Consider the following 24,693-nt stretch of genomic DNA (forward strand, 5'->3'; position numbering starts at 1 on the left):
AAGGTACTTTTGAAAATCCAATTAGACGTCTAAATATCTTCAGAAAAATCTGGTCCTCTGAGGCTGAGCAAAATCCCCTTGAAATCTATGGGAGTCACTCCACTAACTTCAGGAGGTTTCAGATTAGGCTATTACTTTGTACAAGTTCCGTTGTTATATTGTCCCGGTTTCATATCTCTGAACAGCAAATAGTAATCCTATAGCTGCTGCGTGGAAGAAGGATGCCCACCCTCAAGCATCAGCTCAGACTGGAGACCATGGCAGGGTAACTAATCAGGTAATTTCTTGCTCTACATTCGTTTATATGATACAGAAATGATAGTCCTTGAGCACAAGCAGCTACAAGCGGCTGAGCCTCTTGGTTTGTGATCTGGAGACAACGGTACGGAGAGGCTGAAGGGAGCTGATCCTTTCTGAGAGTGATGCCCGCACACCCCGGTCTGGCACAGACCATCTCCCAGTTACACAAACAGCCATTTGACCACTTCCATTCATCTCCCCTGTCCCGTGTCATCCCACAGATGTAAAGAATCTGCTCACCTGTGAATACGTGCTACCCAAGACATGGTTTCTACTGCCTTTTCTGGGTCTGCTTTGTAATGTAGAAGTTTTACAGTCTGCAGAAAAAAAAAGCTTCTCTGGACAAATGCTTCTCTCACATCTCACTTCCCAGTCTGTCTGTAGAGTAAATCCCCATGGACTGATCTCTGTGTGCATCTGTATGCGTCTCTCTTTTTAAACTGCAATACACATAATCATGGCCCAACACCTGTCTAAAGAAGCATAAATCTCTCCCCAAATGATGAACAATACAAGCAAGGCCCACTGTTTTCTTTATCTCCTGACCTTTGGGGCAAAGAGACTGACCCCTGTGCCTTTCCCAACAAAAAAGGCTGCTGGTTACAAATGAAAAATACAGAGGTCTGCTTATATTTTCAAAAGCACCTGAAGCTTTTCCTTTCCTTCAGGGCTTAAACACTTCCAAAGACCTGGTATTAAGGATTTAATGTTAAAGAAAAAGAACTTTGGATGCTAAAATTGTGAAAATCCAATTGATAGGGAATGGATTAGTTTGCTATACAATTCCAGTAACAAAACAAAACAAAAAAGGAAATTGTAATTTTTTTCCCTTCAAAAATGCCTCAGTGCTGGTTTCCCTTACAGTTTGATCACAGGTAACCTATGAATGATGAGCCCAGTGTTGCAAGGTGCCCAGACATCTTAGTTCCTGTAGCAGGAGGAACTCAGTGGATTTCCAGCGATCAGTGGGCTGAAAGATGAGATCAGAGAGAACTGAATGCTCAAATTTTCTTGATGCTCTTTGACTCTGTCGATTCCTTGGCAGGTTCGTTTGTCTGATTGATTACCTCTGCACAGTCTTGCTCATGCAAACTGATGACAACCAGGTTGGTTCCTGCCGCTACAGCAAAGAAGGAAAACAGGAATATTGCCTGGCAGATGGAAGGGAACAAAATTGGAAATTTTTGCAGAGAAACTTTTGAAAATTGCTGAAACCCAGGAATCCTTAGGAGCTCAGTGACAGGTTTCCTGTAAAACAGAAGGGAACAGAAAACATTTGACATTATTAATATAATGATGATGCTTTTTAACTTACACTAAGAATAAAGTGACACACACATATGTTTAAGATGTTTTTACTGTAGAATTTCCAACCTTACGAGCGTCACGTTTTGGCCCTGGAGGCTGCTTTTATATAAACCAACGCTGACATACTCACTAACCTTTGGAGGGCTTTGAGCAAGGAGGCCTGTCTGTAGAAAGCATTCTGTGTACATAATGCCATCATAAACAAAGTCAAGCGTTACAAAAATACATTTATATTTCCCAGTTATCTTCCTATTTTGAAGTCTCAATATCAAATATTGTAAAAACCTTCAGGAATGTAGCAATTGGTGCTGTAATTTTTAAGCAAGTGAAGCTGGTATCATCACTAAATATTGGGTGGGCTTTGATTAGAGACAGATCAGTGCTATTAATTCTGTTTAGGAGACATGAAACACTGCCAAACTTCATGATGATGCCCCTGATATCATGGTTCTTAGAGATAAACTAAACCTCTAAAAAGGACCTTTCAAAAAATGACTCCTAACTATTCCTGGTTAAAACAGACTTAGAAATACCTGCTTTCTGGGAAGCACCTTTTCAGGGGGAAGTTGCAGGGTTGCGTGAAAGCTAAGGAGGGCTTCTTGATTGCTAACAGTGACAACAGCTTTCATTTTTATAAGGTTTTCCACCACAAGATTAATGCTATCCTTGAGTGTGAAAATGGCTGGCAAAAGACTTCTGGACGAGTGGAGGAGATTGTCACAGAAATGCCTGTGGAAAGATGTTGTGGTTAACAGGGAGCCTTCTCTCTGAGGCAGAGTAAGTCCTTCTCTAAGAAACTGATCCTTGGCATGGGCAAACAGAGTAAAACTGAGAGCAACTACACTCAGAATGAAATAGGGAAGTTGTGTCAATTAACTTTGGTTGCATTTTCATCAAAGTTTATCAAGGGAAATTACTCCAGGGTGAAAGAGAACATCGAGTACAAGGCGCTCAGCAAATCACCATTGAAGTTGAATATTTATGAAAATTTAATAGGACTTGTAGATTATAACTGGTGTCTTTCAAGGCTGACTACCAAGGAATATACAGAGAAGTCATGTGATCTGAAATAAAGTTTACAATCCCAGTCCATGTGAGTTGATTGAGGCCAGATAACAAAATCTAATCTGTCAGCCTTCTTGTGTATTATACTCTAATTGCAATTAATATCTCTGTCTACATGAAATCTCTCAGCAATTAGCTTGTTCTGCTTACGCTTGGAATCAGGAATGTAATTCAGATATAACTGTTCAGATGGAAAAGTCTGTAAGTCCAAAAGCAATCTGAGAATAAACAAACACACCTCCTTTGCTGAAAACAACATGCTTGTAAAGTCTTGTGCAAATACTTCCTGAGAATGAATATAAAATAAAAAATTCTGCTAAGTCCTAAAAAGGTCACACTAGCAGGACCTTCACCTTAGGGTGGTGACAGACTGAGAAAAGTCATCCGTAACAGCAAAACCCAGAAAGAGCTGGTCTGCCTCACATGTGAATTGTATTATTCAGTGTGAAAGCAAAACTTCATGGGAGCTACTTAATCTGGCATCAACTTACCCTTTACAGTAGAGGTTTTGATGTTTAAATGCTCAGCTACGTGCTGCTTATTTTACTTTAATGTCTGAGTGAATCAGTGGGTCAATAGGCTAAAGCCCAACCACCCCAGCTTCAGACTGCGAAACACAAATCTTATGCTAGGTTGGGAAGAAGAACAAAATCTTCCTCACATCACAGGATCAATATCCCTCATTTAAACATTATAAAGAGCTAATAAAACTTGCCCCATCTTTGCATGAAAGAGGCAGGTATTATCAATCTCATCTTATGCATACTGACATCTCGGAGAGATGTGAAGTAACTTGACCAGTTGAGCTGGATCCCTGTTTTAATCAGTAAGTAACATACCCAGCATAAGAAGATATTAGTTTTAAATATTAACACTTCAAAATACGAAACCTGTCTCCAGCTGAAAAATAGGTTGTTTAATGAGGGAATAAATACAATGATTCCCTTTGAAATGCAAATCTGGCTTTGGTTGTAGCAGAGTAAATATCAAAAGTACTTCTTATTAATAAAACTCAGACGTTCACTGCCCAAAACTGGATGCACAGCAGTTGATGGGCTCGGTACAACACAGATAAAATATAATGTATAATAATAATAATACATGCAGATTCCTCCAGAAGGGTACTATAACCCCCTATTCCAAACCTGTTTACCTCTGTACAAATGTCTCCTTATTTCTTTGCAGTCCATCCATAACAGAAGACAAGCTGGTTTTTGCTGGTGGGTTAATTTTGTTTGACGTTAACATCTTTCCTCAAGGTAGTGAGGAATTATTTCTGTAACATTTCAAATTTGAAATTTATATTTTAATGTGGCAGTAGTTTTCAACATACAACAAGGTGTTAAAATAGAGACTGAAAATGTCAGTTATTATGAGCAGTGTTTTGTGGAAAGGCATTATTCACTTGGTTGCTTCATTCCAATATTTATTATTTTAAATGTCCACTGAGGGGTTCAACCACCTCTTTCATAATTTAGATAATTTTACTTTTTTCAGGATTTGCTTTTATTTCACAGTGATAACAAATACTGCCACTTTTATAAACAGCTATTAGGTCTTTCCCTTCACAAATCATTTTTATTGAGAAAAATATATAGAGAATTTGCAAATAGGAGAATATGATTTCAAATGTTTCATGTTAACTCTTACCTTGTCCCTCTTTACCCTATAACAGTTTATTTGGTGTTTGGGTCTTCAGTCAAGTGGCAGCACGCCATTGCTAAAGAGAGATGGAAGATGTTTGGAGCTGCACAGTCAGCAGTATCAGGCTGGCCACCCTTCTCCCCTTGACGAGGGAAAAGACACAGTGCAGCTGGGAAGCACCAGTGGAGTCCCTGGCTCCACCACACACAACATCCACAAAAATTCGTTACTGGCCTTATGCAAGTGGGAGAAGTCAGAGCAATTTGCCTTTGCTTCAGGTTTTGCTGAGATAGGGCTGCTGAGTGTTGAGCAGCAGCAAATCTTTCCTGGTCACTGCTGCTCTCCACAACCTCCTGGCAATATGGAGCTGTAAAACATGGTAGAGAGCTTGAGTCATAATTTTGGTACTCACTTTCTCACCTACGGAAAAGTGGTAAATACAATATTGCAGTGGATGGCAGACAGACCTGAGAGCAATTATGCTCCCCAGTACGAAACATCTCACAATAAGGTTCAGTTTAGTGCTGGGGATTCAGTGGGAGACTGCATCTGACTCCAATGGGCTGCGGAACAGACCCTAAATACAAAACATTACATTACCTTAACTTTTATTTTTAAAATAGACTGCTGATACTAAGAATTAGATAAATGAACACATAAATTTACTGTTCAACATAATGGGTAGCTGCCCTGTGGTAAACATATATATTTGTATTAGAGAAGTAGAATCTAATTAAGGTTACTTAGTGCTGGGAAACTCAACATGACTTGGATTATTTTGTTACTGCTAATGTATTAATCAAATCCATCTCAGCTATGTTATTCACTGTCTTTACTAATAGTGTCTCATTTGCCTTTCTTCTAAAATTAATAATTATATTCCATGCTTAATGTATAGCCTTTTTAATGAAGAATCTCAACATTGAACATGTGATTTATTTCTCTCTTTGTAGTTCCCAGTTATGGGAATTGTCCCACCAAAGAACAGCTGGACTTAACATCTGATACACTTTTTCACTTGCAAAACCAGATTGATTAACTAGAGAAAGCATATAATCTGACTGTAGGCTCAGCAACATTATTTTCTTCAATGGTGGCTACTAGTCTTTAAGCAGGATTTTCCAAAAATCCTGATTCTGGATAAGTTTACTGCTCTGTCTTGTAAGTGTAAAAGCATTTGAAGTCTTAATAGATTCTGCATCAGCGTTTCATTGGTGATGATTATTCACATTCTAAGGACCAGCTTTATTACAGGGTTGATCTAGATACACAGTAATTATCCTATTAGAGATTAATGCTGCAGGGAGTTTTATATAAGGAGGAAACAAATGGGTGCCACCTCATTTCACACTCACCAAGCAGTAACAGCTTCAGTCTGGTCCATGCTATGTGGAAGCTATCAGAAAGGGTTTCATAGCTAATTACAGGTAGCCCAAAATGCTCAGTCACACACAGTCTTAACGGCACAGAATAATTCAACTTTCTCAGCTGCTATACTTCCCTCTGGAAAATCCAAGGGAGCAAGAACAGCATGCCAGAAACTTCAGGAAGACTGTTTTCTTCAACGCATTATATGCAGAGCACAGGAAGACCTCTGCACCTCTACTGAGGTCACCAAGGGTTTTTTCAGGGAGCTCTTTATCCCTGCATGAAGTACTATTTGCAAAATACGAAAGCTGTAGCATAGGAGTTAAACAAAAAGGCAGCTTATAGCACTGATGCAGTGCTCCATAGGGATTGAAACATATATTCTCCAAGCAGAATCTGTAACAGCCCACAAAGTCCTTAAGCAAGGAGTATAGCAGGTTTATGACGCTAAGAAAACAGGGGTAGGAAACATAGATGAGATCATAAATGCAAGTATAAAATGAAAAAATGAAAATGCTGAGCTAAATATATGTTGTTGTGTTCATAAATGCAGTAGAATCTCTATCATGTGAAACATTTTTATTTTGTGTCTTGATGTTAACCTGAGGCTGTAACAGCTACTATGGTTTTGCATCATTTGTCAGAATGGTACAGTTCATCTGAAAGCATTAATATTGGGTTATCTCTGCTGACTTCACTGGTATTATGTCTTTATCCCTCTCCTTCTCTCTAGTAAGAGATTCCTGAATATTCATTCTCACTTTAAACACTGAAAGAAATACCATATTCTCCTTTCTGTTCATATAAGCAGAGGCCTACCCTTTTAGAGTCGAATCCAATTTTCATTAAGTCAACACAATGTTTTTCATTTATTTCTATGGGAACTGGATCAGACTTTCATAGCATAAACTAAATTAGGTATCACCTCATAGTACATACATTGTAAATTTTCAGGAGACTTCATGCATTCAGGCAGTTTGGAAGGTGAAGCTAACATAAACCATATTTAGTAGATGGAGTAAGAGCTCCTTACTTAAAATCCATTAAAATAATTTCATGTGAAAACAGCCTGGCTCCAAATTATATCCAGGACATTTCAAAAAGTTAGTGATACACAGTCAGTTCTCATATGACACCATGGGAGAAGGGGGAAAAAAAGGTAAGATAAAAAAAGTTGTAGATATTTTCAGGACTGTAATTGTTCAAGATGTAAGAAACATTAGTTGTTAACACAGTCAGTGGGACGCATTATCTGTAGTGAGCAAGTGTTATTTTCTGGATGTGCTTGTCTGAAAGAATTCTGCCTCTATGTCTCTCCAGGAAATGTTGGATAGCTTATGAATCTACTAGGCAACCGTAATTAATTGGAAACACTTAAAACCAAGAAATCCCTGGTGTGAGAAAGGGTTTATTCAATCTTTTTAAAAAGAACTTCGTAGGCTTTACATCCCTCTTGGGTGATGACAATTATTCATGATACTACATTTATGAAACTAAGACCTTATACAAATATGTGAAAATACCAATAACCTCCTGAGACCAAACTCGTAAGTATAAATTGAAAAATAAACTATTATAGTCTGTAAAGAATGAGTGATGAAGCATTAGGGAACATGCAGAAATATTTTCTGATCATTGACTACCTTAAAAATAATTGCCTAAGATCTAAGTCACTATAGCTCCACTGAACCCACTGAAATACAGGTATTTAAGGGCTCTGATTATGTCTTGGGGCATCATTTCTGGAAGGCCTTTTTTTTTCTTTTTTTCCATGAGCGATTTTCAACTACATATCCATTTTTATAATGACAGTGATGAAAATATAACTAACACAGAGATGAAGAGCTCTTAGATTTTTGAAGCCAGCAGGATGTTATGTGCTACATATAATTTAATTCTCATGGTCAGAGAACAGAGGTGTCTAACTTAATGGCATTATATGTTGAAAAAACAGATCTGCGATAGGCTGAAGGGTCCAGATTCCAGGACAAATAAAAAACATGAATGTAGCTTGGGTTATAAACATTTTAGTTGAGTAGAAGCTGTCTCATACTGATGAAGCAATATAAACTTGCTGGGTCTTTCTATCAGAATAAAAATTTCTGCCTTATTACTACAACCTTTTCTTGTCATTCCTCGAATGCAGAGGGCTTGGACGAGGTTGTGTTACAAACCAGGCTCTGCATATGGCAAACTCAGAGTAAGCTTGAGTCTTTCCTGTTTTATACACGAGAGTATAAAGTGGCCTCCTATAAAGGAGGTCAAGTGGCTTCACCCGAAGATGAAGAGCAGGGAAATAAAAGTACTTTATCTCAATGTCTGCTTCCCACATAGACCTCTGCACTGACCTGTGGCAGAGTGTATTTTTTTTAGGAAAGCTGTATGGGTTATTTGAATTAAGATTAGTTTTGTCTCTTTGTGCTCATAAATTTATAAGTTCATAAGCTTGTAAGTACAATATTGTTCTCGTTTCTTTCAACATGCACACTAACTGGGCTGGGAGACCTTGTGACTGTTATGACAGCAGAGATTAGGAGAGGCATTTTTATTTGGAAAGACATGATAAATCCCTATCCGGTGAACTTCCTCTAGAGATTGTTTAAGAATAATGAAGCAGAGCAAAACCAATTCAGAAAGATGTTTAATAGAAAAATATTGCCCAGTAGGGCGTGATGAAATATAACTGGACAAAAGAGTTTGAAATTTAACTTAAACATTTAGTTTAAGATATTTACTTAGTGACGAAGTTTTCAGAATGTTTTCACTGCAAGTATAATTAATCTGTAATGTAAATACTATCCATGTATTTGGGAAACAGCAGATCTAATCGAGGAGTGTGTCCAATAGTAAGTACAGTGTACTGGTCCTCCTGTATTTACTCTGCTTTATTTCAGCACTACCTGTCAAGTAAGTATTCTTTTTTTCTCTGAAGTTACGTAATACTTTTTTTCATCTACAAAGGTACATATTTTTTAGCTGGTTTGGAAATTCTTATACCATATCATGGAAGATTTCTCTCATTTTGACTTGTAAAACAGCAAAGTCACAGATCAGCACTAGTACTTACAACTTGAAATGGCTATGGGCAGACATGTGCGAAACACAATGATTTAATTCTATCCAGTAGTTGAAAATGTAATGTTCGATGGTAAAGAATCATTGGTTTGAAAGATGAGATTTTATTACTTTCACCTATAAAGTTGTCAGTTCACACTCAGCTTGGCGTGGGTTAAAAATGTATGATTTGTGCTGGCCAGGTAGAAATGTGATTTCTGTTCTATTCCAGAGGGACAAGTATTTCTACTCTGAAGTGTTTCAGTAAAAAGGACAAGGAGTGAAGATGTTTGAAGGCTGAACTCTTTCTTTCTCTTCATGGCCCCTCAGTCAGCTTTTTACATCGAGGTTGTGGCTCACAGGCAGCTCTCAGTAAGTACTGAGTAAGTACTGCTCAGTTCTACCCGGGCTGCCTCTCTTCTGGGGTCAGAGAAATGACAATGTGAATGGTACCTAATCTAATGCCTGTGAAAAAATAAAAGTGCAGTGCAGATGATTGTGTTTTGAATAAGGAGTCTGTCGTAGGAGGTTATTTAAGAAAACAAAGCATAAATCATAACACCTACTTGCATGGTAAGGGAGAAATGTACTCAATCATGCTACATGGATAAACAAAGCAAGGAGGTGAGAATAGTTGGAGCGTCTGTCTGAATAATGAGACATTTGGATATACTGACAAACTAGACTACTCAGGAGCAATGAAAAGAGATTTCAGAGCAGCCTTATTTTCTCTTGCCATCTCCAACATGCAGACAGTGCAAATAATAATGGGAAATGCAAACTGTGCTGCCAGATCTGTTCTTCATTTTTATTCTGCTTGATGTTTTTAGGGAAGGGACCATCTTGCACTTTCCTGGATAGCTCAGCTGCAGTTTCTGTGACAGTTTTTAAACTGCCCTTCCTAAAAAGCAATGCCACCTTAGTAAATGGAGGTGAGCAAGATACAGGAGCATTAAAAGCAAAATATCAGAGCTGAACAGCAATATAATTATCTGAATTAAAAGTGATTTCAAGGTAGTCAGTGCATGAGTAATAAAGGAGAATGCAAGTGTCACTCTTCCAGGTCTGACACGCAAGCACCCACCCCACCTCCTCCTGAATTTCAATCTGATTCGGATGTCTGGCTAGCCAAGGTTTTTCTGTGCAGACTTACATCTCGTCTAAGCATGTAGAGGTGATGGCCAGCACAACTGCCTGTGAATGTGATATCATTGTATGATCTTCTGTATTTAGGGAAAATTAAGTCATTTAAAATAACCCCACAACCCCTAAAACCCACATAAAAATCCAAAAAGAAAGGAGCACCAGAAACGAGTTGTTGAGAGAGAAAACAAGACACAGTACCCATCCCCTCTGTCTTTATCCAAGGCTTCTTTTGCCTTTGTTTTGCTCTAGTTTTGGCATATCTAGGCCAGCATTTACTAATCACGACGAAATGGAAAATGGTTGCTGAACAGTGTTAAAGGAGGATTCTCACATTTAAAGCCTATGTTGATCTAACGTGCTTCAGAAAAAAAGCTTACTCAGAAGAACTTTAAGAAAAAACAAAAAAAATTGCATTACTAGATAATTGGAGCTCAGACTGGGTGCATTATACAATAGCACTTACCAATCCAGCTGCATTTTACCTATTTACCCATCCCTCCAAGCACAAGACAGTAATTGTTACCACACCTTAGAAACTTTCCACAGAAAGGTGTGGTCTATTGTTGTCAGAATTACATCAGATCTCGAACTTGCATCCACAGTGAAGAAGTAGTTAGAACCTGCCAGTAACTATAGCAGAGTGAAAGAAGAAATTTGGAAAGAGAAAGTAGAAGAAAACCTGCTGAAATCTTACCATAAATAACCCCCCTTTTTTCCTTTTTTCATAGAATCATTTAGCTTGGAAAAGACCCTTAAGATCTTTTTCAGGTTACTAAAAAAGATTTGCATAAAGGTTTGTTTGGAGAACTGGAAATAGGTGAGGAGAAGGGCGCTGGCATACCATCAGCTATTAACAGTATGCAGAATATGTGTCTAAAAGGAAGATTTACTAATGCTTCAGGCAAAGCCATAAAGGACAGGAAGGTGTTTGGGAACCAGCATAGCTCATGTGACTGGCAGTGGTATGCAGCCTTCTGAAAGCTGGTCACCAGGTTAAATTCTGGCCAGGCAGGGTTAGACATTGCCACTGCTAACAAAGCTGGCAATTGATTTGGGCACGGTATTATTAGACAGACATTTGATAAGTTAAGGCATATATATAACTTTAATTTCACTTCTCTAGGTGACAGGTTCAGCCCAGATACGTGAATTAGCATTGTTTCGTTCATGTCTGTTTTCTGAGGTGCTTGTGAAATTAGGAAATGTCAGACTGTACTGAAAAAAAGTTGTTTTCCAAAGCAACTTTTAAAAAGATTTAAAATGAGGAGTACTAGCAGTATATTCAAATTTTCTAAAGGGGAAAAAAGTCACTAAGTAGTCTGCAGAAGTTATTGTAGTGCTAGTTTTATCAGTAGATTTGCAATAAATCCATGGGCTTATATATAGAAACAGAACTGTGTTAGCATTCTGTGAGAAAAAGGCTATTTTAGTCTGTTCATCCACTAAGGAGATAAAGCAGACTGTTATGTCAGCCTTGACAGCAACTCTGAGTTTTCCTGGATATGTCTACGAAAAGGGTTTTATAACTATCACCATATGGAGGTATAACGTGATGCAGCCTAAAGCTATTTCCTTTGAAAGCAGAGCTCTAGATTCCTGTAATAAAGCCATGGATGTAAAAGCCTGTTGTTAACTTCAGAAAACAAGGTATCTGACCTGGTTAAGTTACAGCACATTTCACCAGAATAAATTTGCAATTTCCTATTAGAACCTGCAGTGGGATATAGAATAAACATATGTTTTAATTTACCTGGGATTTTTTTGGCCGAGGACCTCTAAAAAGGGCTTTAGGTAGCTCTGGTCCTGTGGGTAGCTGGTTAGTCCAGAGCCACGTGGGACTTACCAACCTGAACAGACACTGAGGTTGTGAGACTATTTCAAGCCTTAGTGAGGGGAGAAAGGACAGAGGTCTGGGAAAGGGTTTAAATCAAACAATATTTGTTGAGTCCACTGGATTTTTCTGAACAGAAGAGTATGATATGCTGTGCTGCCCTGGAGCTCTGCCGGTTATGCCAGGCACAGAGATTTTTCAGACGGGAGTTATGATATAGAGTGCAGGATTTCTGTTTCCTTTATGCTAGCATCCATTAAATCAATATGTAAAGATCAGATTGGTGGTTTTAATGGAGAAGACGTCTACTGTCTCTTGTCTTCTCCAAAAGTTCCTCTGATGAGGGACAGTTGAGAGAAACAAGCTTTAACTCTCATCAGTGCAGAAATAGCTCCACTGCTTCTTTTTGCTTTATCTTTGTCCCCCCTGCAGGGAAGCAAACTGCTCTGTGAAGTCTTTTCTTCTGCTTTTTGTCAGAGGCTGCTTAAGTAGGGAGGCTGCAGCATGAGGACATATCTTTTTCCATGTTTGTGTGCTTTTTTTTCTTTAGTGTACAATCCTGCACGTGTGCTCCTTTGTCCCCTTTCTTACCTCTTGCCACAGAAGATGAGGCAGTGTGTAGCGCAACATGCACCCACTAGTACCGGTGAACTCTCTCTCTATTTTAACTAGTGAGCAGAAGGGAAAATATTCATAAAAGCAAACATTAAACCAGACTGTTGGAAAGTATGGTGATCGTTACAGGTTACAACAAGACCAAGAATCTTAGTAACTACATGTTCTAGCCACATGCCCATGTTTGGTTAAAAAAATATACACTTATACTTAACTTTGAATAAAACACTATAACTGTAGTGGTATTTAACATGAGCAGGGGTACATGTCAGGGCATTCAGTGAAGAATATGAGCAAAATAATTGTTGGCTCTCTTTCTTGACCAGGAGTTACTATCTTATTAATTGTGGGACACAGGTTTACACAAGATCTTGTCCTGAGTAATAGCAGAGGTAATCATAGACATCATGCAAAATAATGCTGCAAAGTTAATGAGTAGATTTTTTAAATTAACAGTCTTTAGGGTATAAGAATCATGGCCATAACTTTATGTACTGTACATAACCAAAGTAAATCTGCTCAACCTCTGGAGCACAGCAGAGAGAAACAAGTGTTAGGAACTCAGTCTAAGGAGACGGGGCATTACCACAAAAAGGTAATATTCCTAAGGGGGAATGCTATTTCCATCACTACCTCGGAGAAATCATAAATGTTAGATCACCGTACATCAATCAGTAGGTCAACAACATTTTATCGGACAAAGCTATTGCCACAAAGACTCTAGCTGTTTGGCCCAAGCTTTCTGCAGCGCTGGACGAAATATCTTTGATGAAGCATCAATTCTTGTGATTATTTGCAATATGATTATTTGCTACTGTTTAGTTTTTCTTTATAGGCTTACAGTATTTAATGCACACAGGGGGAATTCAGTGGCAAGAGGTATAGTGAATATCTACATAAGCCTATTCACATGAATAAAATAAGTTGACAGTGATTGACATTATGGATGATTAAACTAGAGGTAGTAGGTAACTAATCATATCTGTTGAACAACTGTTAAGAACTGGAAATGCTTTTAATTATAGATTAGGTGGAACTGTCCCTACTGTTGACATTGAATGAGACCCATCATCTACTCTATCGTTCATTGGAATAAGGGGGAAATGCACTCGTTTTAGGACAGGTTGGTATCAGCACCCATCAGTCAGCAGCAGGAACACCATCTGCATATAGAGACATGCATGTGGTGGGAGGGTTTGGGGCCACGGCACAGAGACTGACGGGAGCAGAGCAGCCTTATCCATCAGTTGCTCTGCCGTGTCTGTATGGAGGCTGTGCAGGGAGCTTCCCTCCCAGGAACTGCCATGACAGCACTCGATCAGCACATCACTCACATAGAAATGTGGAAGGAAGACATCGTTAATTAAAACCTGGCAGACAGGACAGCCTGAAGCATGACTACTTTCCTGTAAAACTCACATTCCTGCAAGGACCTGCGTCTTCATCTGAGCAAATTGCCAGTGTTTTTAAACTTAGCCAGAGTGTGAATCCTTTGCCTAGTTGCCTTGATGCCGGGGATGTGTTTCCCTTCTCTGGAGAAGCTTCTCCATCACGTGATGCCCTGTGGACCCCCCCCCAGCACCATGGCCCCCCATGGCCCTCGCCCCAGGCAGCCAGCCCTGCTGAGGGGAGGGAGCAATGCTGTTGAGGTGGGGTGTTGGGGGAGGCCTCCCAAAGTGATTCTTCCTCCTCAGACTGGGAGGAGATTTGGGTTAGAAAGGGCACCTGAAAGGTGCCATTTTAAAACATAAAGTCTCTCTTCATCTTCCTTCAGGCCGCAATCTCTGGTTGCTCCCCACAGGGAACCAAACGGCCTTTCACCAACAGTCACTCCCATCCTTTCTGGCTGAGGGTAGTTTTTTCCTCATCCATTTTAGCCCCCTTCAGAGTCTGCACAATGGCAGAGCTTCTTCCTCCCCCAGCACTGGCTGCATCACGGTGCCATCCCTCCTCTTTGCCCAGGGCTGTTTCCCCACAGACCCTGTGGCGTCCATGTTGTCCTCAGCCCCGCCCGTCCCCACCTCAGGAGAGAGCCTGGTTGGAGCCATTTTGGCTGCTCAGGGGCCAAAGTCTAACAGCTCATTGGCTATGGCAGACACAGTTACCTGAGGGAAGAAGGTAGGTAACAGAAGGACAGCCACATGCCCAGGTGGCCAAGGCAAGGCAAATTTGGGGCAAATCTGCAATGCAGTTGACACTGGATGATAGAAATGCAAAAACACAGCAGACATGGGGCTGGAGGTGGGTTTAACTGCTGCATGGGGGCTGCAGTGCTGAAAAGGGTGCCAGAGTTGGGGTTTCTGGGGTTTCCCACCCAAGAACAGCCTGTTGTTAATTTGGGGGTAAATTAAGCATCGTCACTGGGCTTTTTTTATGAGAGGTCATGTAGCTTTAGTCAAACCACATTTCTTGCTGCAGGTGTTTGAGAAGAGGTAGTGCTGCAACGGCCACTCATATCTCCATTACAGTAGGGGGGATGAAAATTGGAGGGCAGACCAAAACCCCAATTTTCCTTTTAATGCTTCAATTTATACTTTCAACTTTTAGGAAAAAGGGATCAGTAACATGAGAGGAAAGGCGGTGTTTGCAACTCATGCATTTGTATATCTCACGCAGATACTGCAGACATACCCATAACGGTGTGAATAATCATTTCTCTTAAACTGGGCCTACTTGGGCCCTTGCAAACCCTGCCTGAGCTTTTGCTCACTAACAAAAGGCCCTTGAATGCACAAACTAGGATGGGAGAGCCAATTCCAGACTTCAAACAAACTTTCTATTACATGAGGAAGGAAAAAGGGATTTCAGACCTAAAAATGTTCAGTCTTAACAGTTCCAGCCTGATCCACAGCCCACCAAAATTGGTCTCAGCCTAACCCCAGTTGAATGAGGATCTTTGTACCATAAGGTATATTTGGAATAGAGCAGCAGGAGGAAAAAAAGTCAGTCTGAGCTAAAAGTACACAACAAACTTCTGTGTAATGTGAAAATGGATAATAAAATCGGTACTAGCACACTAAACCTTCCCCCCATTTGTGACTGCGTTACCTTTTTATCTTCTAGTATCCCTGTTCAAGAGTATGCTTAAAATTAACTATGCTACATAAATTCAGGAGCCATAGTTCACAGAATTGGATTGAAAAGTTGTGTTTGTTTGTATTGTCCTTTGTGGGAGGAATGAGAGGCCAGAGCCCAAGCATTGGGGTGGGGAAAAAAGTGGTCCAGTTAAAGCAGGGCATACAACAAAGAGGGACTACACAACATGTATAAACATGTGGAGGGATAGGAGAGGACTTTGGAAATCATATACTTATAGAAATATAAATATAACTTAAACCCTAATACTTGAAGCTGGTCATACCAGCTGCAGTCTTGCTAAATTTTCCATTATACCAACATGTTTTCACCCGCTTCATTTTTGGGCAGAAGTCCTGCATGACCTGTTGCTGCTTGAAAACTAGTGTTAGAAAACCTGAGCAAAAATTCCTTTGCCTCTTCTTGAAAGCATTGCAGGAATGTAGAATAAACATATACTTCTCCTATTGTAAAAACACTTTGGTTATGCTCCTTAAAATGCTAATGCAAAAAGTAAAAAAACAACTGACATAAAAGATAAAATTGGAAATGTGAATGACTCTTTCAGGATCCCAGCCATAATCAGAGAAGGCTTATATTTTCTTTTGAAATTGCTCATTCCATACCTGTTAATGTTTATTTAAAAACTTCATCCTGCAAACATCTAAAAGTATTAATTTCATACTTGTGGATGGTTATTAAATTCAGTGCATGTGAGATCACAGCCTAAATTCTGCTAAGTTACTTCATGTTTAGTTTACTAAAGCTAGCATGTCTAAGGTTGTCTGGTTGCTGTTGAGGCATTTTACCAGGGAAGATTATAAACCTATCAATCAAAGCATTTGCAAAAAATTTCAAATACAACTGCTTTCAAATCTGGGGGTGGCAGACTGCCCATTTTTGCTGAGATTTTGTCACAATTAAGCAGATCTGACATCACATGGTTTAAAATCACTCCTCCAGAAAACGGTTTCTGATATAAACATAATAGTCCAAATAATTTCTCTGTTAGGCATAGCTTTCCTGCAAGGACAGCAGGAACATTGGCCCTGAATACTCATCTTGCTTATATATAGATGCTTCCCAGATTGCTATCTGTAGCTGAAATGCTGCACCCTGCCGAAGGAGCTAAAATGTTTTCTGGAGGCAACATTTACCATAGAGGGGCTCCATCACTAGCAAAGAGGCTTCTTCTAATCTTTTTTTTTTTTCCTGAATATTAACTTCTCTTGATAAACAAGTGACAAATGTTACCATCTCTTACAGAATGTTAAATGCCCACCAAATGATACCTGTAGTTACTGGAAACACCTAGTAATCCTGCCTTCCCCAAGGGACAGTGGGAAGCGAAAAGGAAGAGCCTGTCAGTTGTTTAGTTGGATTCTAAGTCACATGGTGAAAAGGTCAATGTAAATTGGGCATGTGCTTTATAATTAGTTTCCAGAGATTAGTGATACGTTAATGACCCAAATTCAAAGAGTTGTTCTTAATGCATACAGAGGACATGCAGGTGTATTGGATTCATAATCTCAGCAGTACAATAGGAAATATGGATTCTAGAAGGAAAGAGAACAGAGCTAAAGCAATTTTAAAAGAGACTCTAGTTTTGAAAGTTGAAAAGGAATATATTAAAAGAGGAAAACAAAAAGACTAGGATATTGTGAAAGACACTAAATAACCTCAGTAAACTAAAAAAATGAGCAAGATTTTACACTTGTATTGGCTTCTGCTTCACATATAATCGCTTAATTATTGAGTTTTCCTAATATAAGATAAGCTCTTTCCCAGTCATTCATATCTACCATATGAATGTACCTGGTTAGGTTACCCAGGCAGTGCCTGGTGCATACCTGTAACCTTGTTGCTGAGACAGAGCACAGTGTTGCATTGTTCTCTGTCAGCTCAACACCACAAGCGTTCTTCTCCCTCCCTTTCCAAAAGGCATGGTGGGCACAGAGAGGAAAGAAATCCCAAAGGATTAGATCAGTGTCAGAGCATTAACACTTAGTTGATGACAACTGTAAGGATTAATTCAAGCTGGTTAAATCCTTCTTAGCTAGAATAGGAACCAGCAAACCATCTGGTGGAAAGAGCAGTATGACAGGGCTAAAAGGAAATACTGTCTGAGTAGTCAAAGGAAAAAATAAACCCTTCTGCAGACTTTTGGGAACTGCTGTGTTTCCTAAGTGTCTGGCCACAGCAAACAACAGTTTTGGTTACATTAGTTCAAATAAATAGTGTGGCAAAACATTGTGTTTGCAGCTCAGAAAAAAAATCAGATTTTAAGCTTTTAAATTTGCTATAATAATGCACAACACTTGCATAAAAAGGCTATGTAAAAAATCATGCATTCTGTGAAAAAATATTATACCATACAATCTATTTTCCTGCTAACATCTGTTCTGTTGCCAGGCTACATTATTCTGTTACTTCATTACTAAATGATCTTTACAGGTAAATCTCTTTTCCTCTGCTGTTCTCAGCAGCCCTTTCCTACTTCTCTCCTTTGAGAGGTGCTCTTGGTCTCCATGCACACTTTGCTTTTCCATGAAGCAGAAAAAATGAAGTGTGTGTAATCACAAAGACAAAATACAAGTGACCCAAATTTACACATAAGGTTAGTATCACAATTCTTGGGGCTAGTAAAGATGGGCTGGCCTACAAAGACAAGGTGATCAGCCTTGTAAACTGCTTTGAGGTTACCTCTCCAGGAATTAAGAGTGTTTGTCTCTGCAGAAGATCAGACAGTGTAAATTGGATTTGTGGTGAAGTCTCTCCTCCGTGATGTCACTTGCTGATGTTTATACTAGAAATAAGGTCTTGCTTCTCATGGGTTTAAGCTTGGTGCACTTGTTTTAGTCTCCTTATAAATAAAGGAATCTGATGAAACCTTGTAAGAATTTAATTTACAGCCTCTGTTTTATGAGGTGCATGCTGCTACCATTGACTTGTATATAATGGCAATTGGCTTACTGTGAATGATTGGTGGTGACTCTGTGTGCAGTCTCACAGGAAGGAAGTTTCCAAAGGGCATTCAGTAAATATATTTTTCATTAACTTTGATCTGTTAGTTGTTCCTTTTTTAAATCTAGAAATTCTCTTGTTTGTTTATCACAATCTTGAAATGTAAAAGTGTTTATAGAGCTTATGTTGTTGTTCCACGGCAAAGTTTTACTAGCTTCCTGATTATAGGGAGCTTGTTTGTCTACAGAAAGTTTTCATCCTGCTGGTCCCCAAATATTGCCATGTGAAGGCATTTATAAATGCAGCAGACAGGCATGTAATCTAATGTAGCAAACGGCTTTGCAAATGTAAGAACTGAACAAAAGTGTTTGATTTCCTGATAGAAAACCACTGAAACATTGGTTCAAACTCCTTTTTGAATATGGAAGTTCTTGGTGTGAAAATGGCAGAGTAAATCTGAACAGGAGAGTCCTAAGATCCATAAGGCTTGTCCAGTAATTGAAACGAACCTGTTCTGTGCAGGGCTAGGGGCAAAAAAGGTCAACATGCTTTGAGCCTATATTGCTACAATGGGGAATGATGTTTTGTTTAAAAATGCTGGCATGGACAGTAGTCTTTTTCTTGAGCCCAACCTTGCCCTGTGAATGCTGCTGGGTTTGAAAAAATGTTCTCAGAATACAATGTTTCATCACTGCTCAGAAGTTTCATGGATTTTAAAAGATTGGTTTCTCTCAGTGGAGCCTAAAATAAAGATAAATTTGGAATTTTTGGATCCAGATTTGAAATGAGAGGATCAAAGGAATCAAAATATCAGCAAAGATAAAAGAGTTTATTTGCCAATGTCAGGTCTTACTGCTGATACTGCGGGCTCTTTCAAACCCTGGCAATACGAAGCAGGAAGCATCTGTGTGTGCTTATCAGTTTTTTTACAACACAAAATCACACATTTCTGGCCTTTGCTGTATCAAAGACAGGGAGCAAGATGTCTCTTAACAACATCTGTCTGGCAGAATATTGGACATACCCCAAAATCTGGAGTGACTTGGTTTCGGTGTTTTAGATCAGTTTATGGGCAGTTTGTCTAATAGCATTAAAACTGTGTGAAAGGTTGGAGCGTTCCATCCCCTTTTGCTTTGATCTTGATGATAATCCATCAGTCTGGTCAACTGTTCTCACAAAACAGCTCTACCCTTAGCACGAAGAATAAATAACAGGAGTGAGTCATCATGGCAAACTTACAGGAGTCCTGAAGGAAAAAATTAGCCTGGAAAACTGAGTCATGAGAATGCATCTTCACAAAACATCTTGATAAATCATGAAGTGTACAGCAAGATTCCCAATGCTATCAATAATTGTTTACCAATTACTAATTATTAATTACTAGCTACCACTAAGCATGGTGCTCCAAGCATATCAGCTCAAGACAGAACAGTAAATGCTACATAGTTTTTTGGGTAAAAGTACATTGAATTGTTATTTTTTAAATAATTTAAAATCAGATGCCTCTGATTTTAGGCACCATGAGAATGGACATGCTGATTCAGACTAAGGTATTGTGTGGCCCACTACTTTGACTCCCATATTGGACAGAATCCAGAAGTGGCTGGATGACAAGAAAAAAGTAAAAATAGGGTAAGTATATATCATAATTTTCCCTCTCCCTCTTTTCCTCCTGCCTATCCCTGTGTACTCTCCCACCCCCCCAGCCATTTTCAGGCAAGGCTGATGGGATTTGTCAATTTTGTTATCCCAACTGCAGCTCTTTCCTAAGCGTTTGTCCAGTTGCCTTGCTATCTCATGTAAACTTTTCGCTTGTTTTCCATTAAATGGAAAAGGCAACAAATGGAAAGGGCAACAAAGGTACAGAAGAACATTCATGTGAGGTTTGATTGAGTAGAACTCCACAGCCAAAACACAAAAGGAGGCAGTTAGTTACACAGCTTGTGGTAGACCTGTACAGCTCTTCACTAAAGGATGCTGTAGATGCACAAAATTTACATAAGTTCGAAAGACGTTTGACCAAGTGCTTTGGAAAGAACGAACAACCTTGGGTTTGTTCTGAACCTGACTTCTGCTAGCTTCTCTTTCTCTTCCAACACAAGAACCAGTGCATGAGATGAATAGCTGATTCTTATTCACCGCCTCCAGGCTATTCAAGAATACATAAACATCTAAAATATCCCCTGTAAGTCAAATCTTTTCTGTGCTGTAGAGTTTCCACTCAACCATTCCTCATATGGAAGTTGTTTCATACATTTGATCATCCTCATTCCTCTCTTATAAACCTTTTCCACTTTTAATGTTTTATGTTTCACCAAAGCTTCACAGAGTACTTGGTGTGAAAAAACCATGGATGTATGTAATGGCATAATGTTATTTTCTGTTTCATGCTATATTACTTTCATAACTCCTGAGACTTGGCTATCCTTTTTGACAACTGCCAATCACTGAGTTGATGATTTTATGAAAGTCTTCATCTGAATCCTGGTTCTTGCTGTGCCTGTTTTCCTGTAGCTGTTTAAAATGTTGATTTAATAATTCCAAAACTAATGAATAATATTTTTCATTACAGCTATTTACAAGATCATACTTGTATATGCATGCTGAATTTAATTAGCTTTAATAATTTGAGTGATTTCCATCTGCATCTTTAGGCCTCAATATCTTTTTTTACATTTGGCCTGAAATGAGTGGTAAATATCTTGTTGTGGCAGTTTGGGGTCGCCATAATCATAGTTATGTAACACAGAATGTGTGAAACAGAGCTATGCCATCTGCAATTACACATGCTTTGTAATGGATAATTAATGAGATACTTTCAAGTTATTGAAAATATGTTCATACACTTATGATTAACCATAGAAATCTGAAACTGAAAAGCAATATTAGCATTTCTTTTTTTGTCATTCTGTCACTACAGGATTGACCATAACTTTGTTTTCCTTCAGTCTAACTAACTAACCCAAGGTCTGGCTCTCTTTTTCCCATAGCAAAAACTTGCTTAGCGGTCCCAGGGAAGAAGCTTTTGCCTTTGGCAAGGCCTTAAGAGATGTTCAGTTTTCAGTGTTTGAAGTGTGCATTACAAGAATGAGGTGGACCAATGCAAACAGTCCAGAGGCGAGTGATGAGAGTTATCAGGGATATGGAAAATAAGGTGTAAGAGGCAATCTGAAAACATGAGGATTGTGTTGCTTAAGGAAAAGGAGACCGAAAAAGAACATGAGTTTTCAAGGACTAAAAAGCTGCTGTAAAGGCAAAGGTACTACTCTGTTTTCCATGTCCATGAAATCTAGAATACATCAAGAAAAAATGAGTTTGCAGCAGATTTTCTGGGAAACTGCCATGTCTCCACCACAGAGGTCTTGAAACAAAGGTCTGTTATTCCTGTTACGCAGCCAGTCAGCAGCTGAAGAGCAAGGAATGTAGTTACAACCTCAGCAGCACCTGGGAGTCAAGAATACCTGCCTCTCCCAGAAATAAGACCAAGTAAGACCCTGCTGATCCTTGCACTCAACAGGAATGCGTGCAGTCCCTCAGTCCTTGCCACTTACGGAAGAGGAGTCCTTTGCCACTATTGATCCATTGTGTCTTGCTTATGTGAAAGGCAAGGGGTGAGATGATTGTCAGAAGTTTCTTGCAGCTTGAAGAGCTGGGTCCCCATTCGTAATGCGTGAAGGAATGCGGTGGAAATGAGGGCTCCAGGACTGCTGCTGCTGCTGCTCCAGGTCAAGCTCTCACTGTAAAAGAGCTTTGATATGCTCTTCCTAGTGGGAGAGGAACAATTTTAAAATGTATATGATATTATGGCATGCTTCTGCAGACTTTCAATATCAAATGCTAGGTGAAGTTGATCCAATTTTGAGTATAGGAGTGTACCTTCTTAGATTCTTCCCAGCCCTACCTATAGCTGGCAAAAGTAGTCAAATAATAGTTTACAATGACATTTCACAAAGAAAAAACAATTACATATCTGGACTTACTGTCTGGTAAGAACATCACTATCTTTGGCGGGGTTTTTTTCGCTTTATTCACATTATAATCCCTTTATTTCAAATGGATCTAATTCCCTGAACTTTTATTCTATATGTGATTTACAGATTGTTCTACAAATCTTGTGGTACTTTGTTCTTCACCGGCTTGATATTGTTAAACCCAGTAGCAAAATCTCTTGAGAAGCTGGAAAAAAAATTAGGGCAAGCTAGTTCAAATTAATTTCACTGTCTGGAGCACAGTGTTCTTAAAGATGTAAATAATCTAATGCTTAGAGTATCTTTGAAATCTTCACAGTTTGTCAGCCTCTGTTAAAATACTCTCATGAACAAGTTCTCAAGAATTTAATAAGGATGAAACAATCGCAACCTCTGTGATAATCAAAGCAGTTAAAGAGCTTAATGGAAAGTGATGTGCTTTTAAATAGGCTTTTTAATGAACCCATCTAATTCTACGGCAGATACACACACCAGAAAATGTATGGCAGTAAGTATCACTTCCTGTCAGGCTGTAATAATGCAAAGACTTATGCACATGTTAATTTGATGTCTTGCTGCAATGATTGTAAAAATATATGCATAAATCTTAAGACAACCTTATCTGAAATGCATACTAAAAAAATGAAAATACTGTAAGAATCAGTGTAAGTTCCACAAAGTTCTTCCATGATCTGGCTCTTATATTAGTTGTTCAGATAAGATCCTTCTGAAATTTGTGCAGTTGGTGTAGTCAGGAAGACTTTTCCAAAAGTGTAAGTAAGTGGATGCACAATGACAATATACTGCCTAATTACAAACAACAGTACTTGTGAGGAACGTGATTTTTTTTTGATACTAATTTTTGGGACCATGTCCATTTGATTTTTTTAGCATGTTCATTTTTACATCTTTGCTCAAGACCAGAGAATTAACAACTTTTTGGAGTTGTAGAGCTGGGTTCTAATTACTTCCAGCATTTGTAGCCACAGGCACCCCATAAAACTCTTTGGCACTACAGAATAGAAGAAAATTAAAGGTAAAATACACAGCAGCTTCTGTTTTGAGGTTGTCTGTTGGCCAGTGTACCTGCCTGAATTATATGTTGAATGCTGGCATAGGATTGCCACAGGGTGTAGGATTTGAGGTCGTTTCTTGGGTAGCCTTTTTTCATCCCAGAAACAGAATTAAAGAAAATACAAAAACCTCTAAAATTTGACAGGCAAGAATTTTGATGCAGCTGAGGAAACGGTAGGATGAATTATTACAAACGGAGAATGCCACAGCTTGATGGGAGGTTATAATGCTGGTCTCATGACTTACAGCAAATGCAAGCCAGGGCTGTTGGTCACTTTGTAAGACATCAAAGCAGTGGTAGATACTCGTGTGTGCTACAGGTAGGGAAGCCTTTAAAAAATTTGGAGAAAGTCCCTGAGAAGGGGTCAGTGCACAGTTATTTGAAGCATATGGAAGAGATATTATGACTGCAGGAGCATACTGGGCCAGTAAGAAGGTGCCATAAACTAAGCCTAATCTGAGGGGAAGGCTTGCAGTGGCAAAAGCTGTGAGCAGTGATGGCAGCTGGTGCAGGGGGAGTTGCAAGGTGGAGGAATGGTCCTTCTCTTGGGGATTTCAGCAAAGATGGAAGTTGCGGGGAATTCTTCTCAAGTCCTGAAAGGTGCAGCAACACAGAAAGAGAAGACATGCTGGTGGGCCAGGCTTGATCCTAGCGTATGAATGCTGATGGCCTTTTTACCCTACAGCTGCTTGCTGAAAGAAAAGAAAGGGGGTATAGCAAGCAAAGAATCTCATGCTTCTCATTGTGTTGACTGCTTGAGCTTGCATGCAAAGAGCTTGCTCCTGTCAGCACAAATGAGGAATTAGCTGGTTTTGGTCTGTTGAAAGGTTGTTAGGCAAGCTCATTAGCACTGCGGGCAGGAAGACTTCCTAATTTCACCATTCTGTTTCTGAATCTTTTTAGTTTCTTTAATTGCCCTTATTTAGAAGAGCTGTGTATTCCAGTATTAAATGATCACAAATATAAAATAGTGGATTCCCTTCTCCCTTCCCATTTTGCTTTTTGAGCTCTTACCTTTCGTTCTGTACAAGAATCAGCACCAGAGTTTCAGTGGCAGTAATTATATGGTTGAGTGACCTGAGAATAGGACAAAACCCTAGAAATTTGGTGAGTTTTCATCCTACTGCTGGCCTAAATTTATTTGAAATTGTCAGTTGAGGGCACAGTTAAAATCGTTTGTAGAGGATGGGACTGAACCATGGCTTGTCTATGGTGCTTCAGTGTGCGTAAACTTTAGCTCTTACTGCTGCATTTGTTTTCCACTTTGTAATATGTAAGTA

General features: G+C 39.2%; 1 long non-coding RNA gene across 2 annotated transcripts; it reads right to left on the reverse strand.

Annotated features, from left to right (window-relative positions):
* Window positions 1-701: 701 nt before the first annotated feature.
* Window positions 702-17,374, reverse strand: LOC128148463 (uncharacterized). 2 transcript variants are annotated; one of them, XR_008237289.1, is made up of 5 exons: window positions 17,257-17,374; window positions 4,324-4,684; window positions 3,827-3,949; window positions 2,142-2,337; window positions 702-1,548 (listed from the first exon to the last, which is right to left on the reverse strand). It is a non-coding gene; the product is annotated as an uncharacterized LOC128148463 (long non-coding RNA). The 2 variants fall into 2 exon arrangements; XR_008237290.1 differs by lacking the exon at window positions 4,324-4,684 and having other exon boundaries at window positions 17,257-17,358.
* Window positions 17,375-24,693: the final 7,319 nt, after the last annotated feature.

This window comes from Harpia harpyja, chromosome 11 (assembly GCF_026419915.1).
Source record: "Harpia harpyja isolate bHarHar1 chromosome 11, bHarHar1 primary haplotype, whole genome shotgun sequence".
NCBI lineage: Eukaryota > Metazoa > Chordata > Aves > Accipitriformes > Accipitridae > Harpia > Harpia harpyja.